Source organism: Aegilops tauschii, chromosome 3, assembly GCF_002575655.3.
Source record: "Aegilops tauschii subsp. strangulata cultivar AL8/78 chromosome 3, Aet v6.0, whole genome shotgun sequence".
Classification (NCBI taxonomy): domain Eukaryota; kingdom Viridiplantae; phylum Streptophyta; class Magnoliopsida; order Poales; family Poaceae; genus Aegilops; species Aegilops tauschii.
Window position 1 is genome coordinate 374363695 of NC_053037.3, and position 10235 is coordinate 374373929.

A 10235-nucleotide genomic window follows, 5' to 3' on the forward strand; every position below is an offset into this window, starting at 1 on the left:
TATGGCTATTATGTTGCCATAGGAATTATGATTTATTTATTTTTTAAAAATAATTTTCCATTTTCCAAGTCCTAGAAATGACATTTTTTGTGAATGAAGTGCCTCAAATAATTTTGAGAATTGGGCCCTTTCATTTTTCATCAAAAGTAGGCCACATTGGATGCCCGCTGACCAAGTTTCAAATCATTTGAGAGCATTATTGCTATATTCCATCCATTTAGGATACTTCTAGTCAATTATCTGAATTTGCCCAAATTTGAACTACAAGTGTGATGTAGTTTTTTTTTCCTGAAAATTGACAAAAATCATTTTATGCTCCAATGTTGGCGGTGCATGAACTTGGGACAACCAAAGTTCAAATTCCAACCCGTTTGGTATGAATGGTCAGCATTGCAAGTTTGACCCCATTTTGAGAGAATCAAAGAAAATGGAAAAAACCTTGAAAATTCAAATCCCTTTGCATTTAGCCTTCTTATGTGCAATACTTTCTCGGAAAAAATCATAAACTTACAATACAACAAGTTTGAAAAGAAAACCTTCATAAAATGGCCAATCTAGTAGGAACTTGCATGGATTTCAAGGCATATGCCCATTGCCATGGCATATTCCATGAGAACATGCCCAAATTTGGTACAACTATGGGTATTAACACTGTTTACAATGTTGCCAGAGGAATTATGAATTAAAAAAAAAAATCTATTTTCCAAGTCCCAGAAATGACATTTTTTGTGAATGAAGTGTCTCAAACAATTTTGAGAATTGGGCCCTTTAACTTTTCATCAAAAGTAGGCCACACTGGATGCCCACTGACCAAGTTTCAATAATTTCAGAGCATTATTGCTATATTCCACCACTTAGTGGACTTCTAGGCAATTATCAGAATTTGTCCAAATTTAAACTACAAGTGTGATGTAGTTTGGTTCTGAAAATTGACAAAATTCATTTTATGCTCTAATGTTGTTGGTTCATGAACTTGGAACAACCAAAATTCAAATTCCAACCCATTTGGTATGAATGGACAACATTGCAAGTTTGACCCAGTTTTGAAAAAAAATCAAAAAAATTGAAAAAGCCTTGAAAATTCAAACCCGTTTGCATTCAGCCTTCTTATGTGCAATACTTTCTGTGAAAAATCATAAACTTGCAATACAACACGTTTGAAAAAAACTTCACAAAAAAATTGCATGGATTTCAAGGCATATGCTCATGGCAATGGCCACATCCATGGCCTATTCCATGATAACATGCCCAAATTTGGCACAACTATGGATATTACCATTTTTACAATGTTGCTATATGAATTATTAATTATTTTTTTTAAAAAAAATATTTTTCCATTTTCCAAGTCCCAGAAATGAAATTTTTTGTGAATGAAGTGCCTCAAATAATTTTGAGAATAAGGCCCTCTCATTTTCCATCAAAAGTAGGCCACATTGGATGCCCACTAACAAAGTTTCAATAATTCAGAGCATTATTGCTATATTCCATCCATTTAGTGGATTTCTAGTCAATTATTAGAATTTGCCCAAATTTGAACTATAAGTGGGATGTAGTTTGGTCCTGAAAATTGACAAAAAAATTAATTTTATGCTGTAACGTTGGTGGTGCATGAACTTGGGACAACCAAAGTTCAAATTCCAACCCATTTGTTTTGAATGGTCAACATTGCAAGTTTGACCCTATTTTGAAATAAAATCAAAGAAAATGAAAAAGCCTTGAAAATTCAAATGCCTTTGTATTCAGCCTTCTTATGTGCAATACTTTCTGGGAAAAATCATTAACTTACAAAACAACAAGTTAAAAAAAAACCTTCATAAAATGGCCAATCTAGTAGGAACTTGCATGGATTTCAAGGCATATGCCCATGGCCATGGCCACACCCATGGCATATTTCATGATAACATGCCCAAATTTGGCACAACTATGGGTATTACCATTGTTTACAATGTTGCCATAGAGATTATGAATTATTGTTTTCAAAATAGTTTTCCATTTTCCAAGTCGTAGAAATGGCATTTTTTGTGAATGAAGTGCCTCCAATAATTTTGAGAATTGGGCCCTTTCATTTTTCATCAAAGGTAGGCCACATTGGATGCCCACTGACCAAGTGTCATTAATGTCAGAGCATTATTTCTATATTTCATCCATTTAGTGGACTTCTAGTCAATTATCAGAATTTGCCCAAATTCGAACTTGTGTGATGTAGTCTGGTCCTGAGAATTGACAAAAGTCATTTTATGCTCTAATGTTGGTGGTGCATGAACTTGGGACAACCAAAGTTTAAATTCCAACCCATTTGGTATGAATGGTCAGCATTGCAAGTTTGACCCCATTTTGAAAAAAAGTCAAAGAAAATGAAAAAGCCTTGAAAATTCAAATCCCTTTGCATTGAGCCTTGCAATACTTTCTAGGAAAAAAAATCATAAAGCTACTTTTGGATTGTTTTGGTGAAAATTTGGCACTTCTTGTTTGAAAACAACCAATTATTCTAAAAATAATAATAAAATGTGGGTCAACACTTGTCATAGACATGCAAACAGGGAAAAAAATTGGACATTCCAACAGGGTAGAAATTGTTCATTGAAACATGCACAAATTTCATTTAAAGATGACAATTATTACAAACATAAACGCTACACAGCTATTGAAAAAATAACGCTAGTTCATAAACCTAACCTACTGCTGCCGCTAGTGGTTGGAAAAAGTGGTAGGCGTAAGTGAGGCGGTTGGCCTTCGCCTAGTGCCTAGGCGGTGCTTAAGCGCCCTTGGCGCGGCCTAGGCAGTAATATAGATTTTACTACCGGGGTGTATCTATGTTATTATATGTGTATTATATTAATTCAGGGCATATAAATAAGTTAACTACAAGCTACCGCCATTGAAATATGCCACGTTTGGCATATTAGTATAATATCGCATGATTTCTCGCTTGGGGTAGAATTTCATTTTCTTGCCCTGCCTAGACTTCCGCTTATGCCCTAGGCGAGGCGTTAAGCCATCGCCTATCACCTAAGCGTGCCTAAGCGTCTTCTAGGCACTGCCTTTTTCAACAGAGGCCGCTACCGATCATCGTCGTCCATGTCACAGCCGCTGCCGCCGCCGAAGATGTCCTCATCGTCCTCCTTCTTGCAGTCGTCGTCGTCACTCATGAGGTCGACGGTGACATCAGCCACCGAGGCGACAACCGCCTGTTGCAGCCCCGACGTGTCGACCGGGTCATCGGGGTAGCACTGCAGCCCTTTCGTTGATTCACACAACGCCTAGAGGAGCCACGTCAGGTCCGCAGGGTCGTCGGGCTCACCGGCTACTGCCCCCCGTACTCCGCCAGCAGCGCCAGCTCCAGCTCCGGCTTTGGCTTCAACACGAGCAGGGGGCCACCAGAGCCTGTCCCAGGCTCGGGCTTGGGCATGAGTAGGAGGACACGCGAGGTCGTCCCAGGCTCAGGCTTTGGGACTAGCAGGGGGCCGTTGCAGGAGCTCATCCTTGGCTCCAGCTTCAGGATGCACAGGCCGCCGCCGCCACGGCGGGAGCTCATCCCCGTCCCCGGCTCCAGCTTCGGAACACAAAGGTCCTCACTGCTGCTGGCACTGCTACAGCCTCCCGCAGACGTGGACCGCGGCAGCAAAATCCGGTCGTCCTCCTCGAGGTTGAGCTGCGCACGACACACGACCATGACATCGGGGAAGGTACGCCCTTCCCAGAAGACGTACCTCTCATCGATGTTGTTGTACAAGGGCAGGCAGTGGCCTCCGTCGTGGCGCTGGATGCGGGCGACATTGACCTCCCCAAGGATTTGTGGCCACCGCTGGCCGCTAGGCGCATAGCGCGGTTTGGACTGCTCCTCCGGTGGCATGCTTTACTAAAACGTGCATATTGCGCGCGATAGGGCCGGCGTGCCGACGCTGGGGATAGGCTCCACCGATCCCCCCGACGCTCAGGTGCCATCCGGCTGACAGGCGCATGTCCGGCGAGACCATGACACCGCAGCGGGCGAGGAGCAATGCTTCGTCGACCCTGAGGGTGCGAGGCATGCCGGGAATGAACACCGCGCGACGTCGCCCCCCGACTGTTGCTTCCCATCCCACCATCGTGGCTGGCCATTGTTGCGGCTGCGGAAGGGGAGACAACTAGGGTTTGGTGGAGGCGCACGATGGAGAAGGCTGTGGGCCGGCGAGGGAAGAGAAGGGGAACAAAGGGGATTGGGACATGAGTGGGTGAACGCCAGTGCGCCGCGCACGACTATAAAATACCTTAATAGGCGCATGACGGGTACGCCGACGACATGACTCCTCGTATGGAAACCGTACGGTGCGTACTCCCCTTGTGTGAAAACGCGGACGTGACCACGATGTGACTACTCATGCATGCGGGCATGCACACGGTCGATTTGAGAGCACCACGTGGCACGGTGTGTCCCACTTATCAATAACAGCAGCAGTTAACAGTCAACTCCCTTGACCAACGACAAACCCCCGTTTGGGCATTGGTGAGGGTGGGTGGCACGATGGAGGGGAAAAGCGAGCAAAAAGAGTTGGTTGGGGCAAAACTGAGGAGGACTAAGCAATGAGAGGCATAGAAATAGAAATCCCAAGATCTTATTACATCTATTCAACCCTAAAACTCCATCGAACCCAAATGCCTCACCGATCTAGTTAGACCATTGCCAATTTAGATTTAATTGTGTAATTAATTTCTCTCTTAGATTTTGCAAATTATAAACTCTGCAAATTATCATTAGTTACGAATTAACTATGGCACTACACCATAAACATTTTCATAGTAAATTGCTTGGTCAACAATGATGATATGATGGTTTGATTGAATTTTTATTGGGACAAATGCATCTTTGCCCCTAATTGGAACCTACCCACGGGTTTTGCCCTTACTTTTTGACTCTGCTCAGTTTTGCCCTTAGATTTGCCTGCGAGGTCGCCCAAATGCCCTTCGACCATTTGACCAATACTTTGAAAATTCGTAACAAATTCATATGAACTCAGAAAAATGCAAATAAGATATCAAAATGTTCAGATAAACATTACCTTTATGTGCATTTTATTTGCATTCAGGAAAAAAGTACCGTTTAAACTACTGGAGGTTATTAATGTTATTAACATTAGTAAAAATAACAAGGTATAAACAATACATTTTCATGGATAAAAATTACATGCAGATGTAGCTGATGTTTTCTGAACATCCTGATATCTTATTTGCATTTTTTTCGAGTTCATATCAACTTGTAATGAAGTTTCAAAATAATGGTCAAAGTTGTTTGAACATTCATAACAAATTGATATGAACTCAAAAAAATGCAAATAAGATATCAGGATGTTCAGAAAACATCACCTACATTTGCATGTAATTTTTATTCATGAAAAGTCTATTGTTCATACCTTTTTATTTTTAATTATGTTAATAAGATTAATAACCTTGGGTAGTTTAAACGGTGCTTTTGTCCTGAATGCAAATGACATGCGTGTAAAGGTAATGTTTATCTGAAAATTTTGATATCTTATTTGCATTTTTCTGAGTTCATATGAATTTGTTACGAATTTTCAAAGTATTGGTCAAATGGTCAAAGGGCATTCGGCGACCTCGGGGGAAAATCTAAGGGCAAAACTGAGCATAGTCGAAAAGTAAGGGCAAAACCCGTGGGCGGGTTCCAACTAGGGGAAAAATGCAATTGTCTCATTTTTTTCATCATTTATCACCATGTATTTCATGACGTGTGTAATCATTATGTACTTGGAGTGTTTCGTTTAGTCCTACATGGCACATTATCAAAGTAGAGTCAACTCGGCAAAAGTTTAAACAACTAGCTATGATTATCATGCATTGCACCTTGTGGTACGCATACCTCTCTAACGGTGACTAGCATCCCGCCATGAATTATACACCACTTCTTCATCCCTAGTGGACCGATATTTACCTTTACCACTTCAAGCTTAGACCTGTCCGAGTGAAGTATCAAGTGTCATAAGATTTCATAATTCATACATTGGACCTAAGGAAAAAAATGTTGTGGCACTACAATTAATAATGAGAGAGGTGACCATGGTACCATGCCATGATAACCACACAAAACTACAAAAATTTAACGCGACTTAAATCTTGTACTACGCAACTTCACATTTTGAATCTACAAATTACTAAATAAGGCGACATTATGATACTATGCAAATGATTAGGTAGTAACTAAAGTGGTATCATGCACTATGATACTACCCACTTTTAGAGGTCTTAACCTTGTTATTTTGTCAAAGATAAATAGTCTATGACAATGGAGTAACTAAAGTGGTATCATGCACTATGATACTTGTCTATGGTACTACCCATCGTGAGAAGTCTCAACAGGATGAATAGGCAACTACAATTTTTATTTCATTTCTTTAACAATTTTAAGTTCCACGGGCTATTAAGTTTCCCTAAATGCATCTTGGTTGCCCACAACCTACATGATGTTGTAGGATTGAATAAGTATGTCGGGTGGGGGTGAATAGACTACTAAGCCAAAAGGGACTCTTTTCCCATGTTTTAGTTTTCTAGGAAATTTTAGGCTTTTTTTGCAATCTATCAAGCACCTTACACATGCAAGTCTACAATAGTGTGAGCAACGGAAAACAAAGATATGCAAGCGAAAATAACAAGGTAGAGTTAGAGATATGCAAACACGGGTCGGCTCAGTGAATTTTTTCCATGGTTTGGATAGTTGGCTCTATCTTAAATCCATGTTGATGAACGCTTCAATTCACGAAGAACCTAAGATCATAAGGGTCACAGTTGAGAGATCCCACTAAGAGACGGTCCACCAAGGACTCTCACCCATGGAAGGTCCATGAAGGAGCAAACAACCTATTCCACCATGGCGTACGCCACGAAGGACTAGCCTCATTAAGGGTAGATCTTTGTGAAGTAGACGATCTATGAGCTCTTACAAACTTCTTGGATTCTTCACGAACTTGAAGACTTCCAAGCTCCTAACTGAGGTGCACACTCTCTAAAATCAATAAGATAGATGTTTCTTGGCGATGAATCCTTGCTCTTGTGTTTCAAAAGATAATCTCCTCAACACTCATACTCTCTCAATTATTTGGCTTTTGCATTGGAGAAGTAGTGGAAAGCAAGAGGGGGTTTGATCTCAAAGGACTGGCTTGGATGGTTGGAGTAGAAAGCCCTTTGAAATCGGTACAAGGAGGTAGAGTTGTCTCTGAGAACATATGATGAGAGTGGAGTTTGGTTCGATCGAACACATGGGATAGGTGGAAGTATAAATATGAGGGACCAGAAATCTGACTGTTATCAACTTTATTACACAACTCGGAGGCTCTAAAGTGATCATCTCTGAAGCACCGACGTGAATAAAGAGGCAAATTTTAGCTAGTTTGAAAGGTTTGACCAAAGAGCATTTGGAGGCTCCGAATGGAATACTTCAACAGTGGCACACTCTATGTTGTCACTTCAGAAATTCTGATCGGATGGCTTCAGAAATTCTGACGTGAAAGCAGAAGGTTTGCCAGACGCTTCAATGATTCCGAATGGAATTCTTGGCAGCTCGGAATGAAAAGGGGCATTGCAATATACGGTGAACTGTTCGACAATTCAGACCGGAAGAGCTCGAAAGTTCTGAAAGTGTGAAAGCTTAGGTGGATACAGTGGAGGAACTTGAGGGTTTTGAAGATTGATCTTTAAGCACATGGAGAAAGAAACTCATCACAACATCCTCAACCATTTTTGATAGTATGGACATGCCTATGGACTCAATGTGATCTTGGATCACTAAACTAAAAATGAAGAATCCTCAAGCTTGACCAACACTTGGCTTCATGTAATTTTGTAGGGGCCACCTTCAATTCCTTTGTTGCACACACAAGGAACTTCCTGAAATAATATTATATTAGGCATTAGTTCCTTGAGATATGTTGCCATTAATTAGCAAAATTTAGCAAGGGGATTAGATGCACTTTCAATCTCACCATTTTTGGTAATTTCTAACAACATAAATCAAAGCTTGGACAAAATATATAATCATGATAAAATGATGCTTTAAGAAGCATGTGTATAAAAGAGCCCCCCCCTAAATTTGTGCATTATTTAAGATTTGTGTTTGAATTCAAATGCACAATCCATTAGGTACATGAGAAAAATCTTCTATAACTCATGGATCTTGGTGGAGTGCATATAAGAGATATGAATGAAAAGAAATGCACAGACAACCAAAAGAATATGTCAGTGACCACAAAAGATGCACTAGAGCATAAACAAGTAGCATAAGTGCAGTAGCATATGAGTTAAGATCACACATAGGACATAAGCGTTTACATCACACAAGAACCAAATAAAGTAGCAAGCAATATGTAACTCACTCAAACGCTCCCAAAAATCGCCTTGAAGCTAGTCTAGATCTATGACCCCTCCCCCCTTTGGCATAAATATACCAAAATGAAGAAATAGTCCTAACGACTCTCAAGACTAAGCTCGATCGATGGGCACTGGTGATGAAGACTTGGCGTTGGCTCTGTCGGTCTGGGTTGAGGGAGCGGATATGAAACTGATAACCCACAAGTATAGGGGATCGCAACAGTTTTCGAGGGTAGAGTATTCAACCCAAATTTATTGATTCGACACAAGGGGAGCCAAAGAATATTCTCAAGTATTAGCAACTGAGTTGTCAATTCAACCACACCTGAAAGACTTAATATCTGCAGCAAAGTATTTAGTAGCAAAGTAGTATGGAAGTAACGGTAACGGTGGCAAAAGTGACAGTAGCAGTTTTGTAGCAATCATAACAGTATCAACGGAAAAGTAACTTAGCAAAGATCAATATGAAACGAGCTCGTAGGCAATGGATCAATGATGGATAATTATGTCGGATAGCATTCATCATGCAACAGTTATAACATAGGGTGACACAGAACTAGCTCCAATTCATCACTATAATGTAGGCATGTATTCCGAATATAGTCATATGTGCTTATGGAAAAGAACTTGCATGCCATATTTTGTCATACCCTCCCGTGGCAGCGGGGTCCTATTGGAAACTAAGGGATATTAAGGCCTCCTTTTAATAGAGTACCAGACCAAAGCATTAACACTTAGTGAATACATGAACTCCTCAAACTACGGTCATCACCGAGAAGTGTCCCGACTATTGTCACTCCGGGGTTGCCGGATCATAACACGTAGTAGGTGACTATAACTTGCAAGATAGGATCAAGAACACAAATATATTCATGAAAACATAATAGGTTCAGATCTGAAATCATGGCACTCGGGCCCTAGTGACAAGCATTAGGCATAGAAAAGTCATAGCAACATCAGTCTTAGAACATAGTGGATACTAGGGATCAAACCCTAACAAAACTAACTCGATTACATGGTAAATCTCATCCAACCCATCACCGTCCAGCAAGCCTACGATGGGATTACTCACGCACGGCGGTGAGCATCATAAAATTGGTGATGGAGGATGGTTGATGATGACGATGGCGACGTACTCCCCTCTTCGGAGCCCCGAACGGACTCCAGATCTGCCCTCCCGAGGAAGAACATGGCTTGGCGGCGGCTCCGTATCGTAAAACGCGACAAATCCTTCTCTCTCATTTTTTTCTCCCCGAACGTGAATATATGGAGTTGGAGTTGAGGCCGGTGGAGGTCCAGGGGGCCCACAAGGACAGAGGGCGCACCATAGGGGGTGGGCACCCCCCACCCTTGTGACCAGGGTGTGGGCTCCCTTCGGTTGATTCTTTCGCCAATATTTTTTATTAATTCCAAAACTGATCTTCGTGAAGTTTCAGGTCATTCCGAGAACTTTTATTTCTGCACAAAAATAACACCATGGCAATTCTGCTCAAAACAACATCATTCCGGGTTAGTTTCATTCAAATCATGCAAGTTAGAGTCCAAAACAAGGGCAAAAGAGTTTGGAAAAGTAGATACGATGGAGACGTATCAACTCCCCCAAGCTTAACCCATTGCTTGTCCTCAAGCAATTCAGTTGACAAACTGAAAGTGATAAAGAAAAACTTTTACAAACTCTATTTGATCTTGTTGTGGCAAATATGTAAAGCCAGCATTCAAGTTTTCAGCAAAGATTATGAACTAACCATATTCACAATAACGTTTAGGTCTCACATTTACTCATATCAATGGCATAATCAACTAGCGAGCAATAATAATAAATCTCGGATGACAACACTTTCTCAAAACAATCATGATATGATATAACAAGATGGTATCTC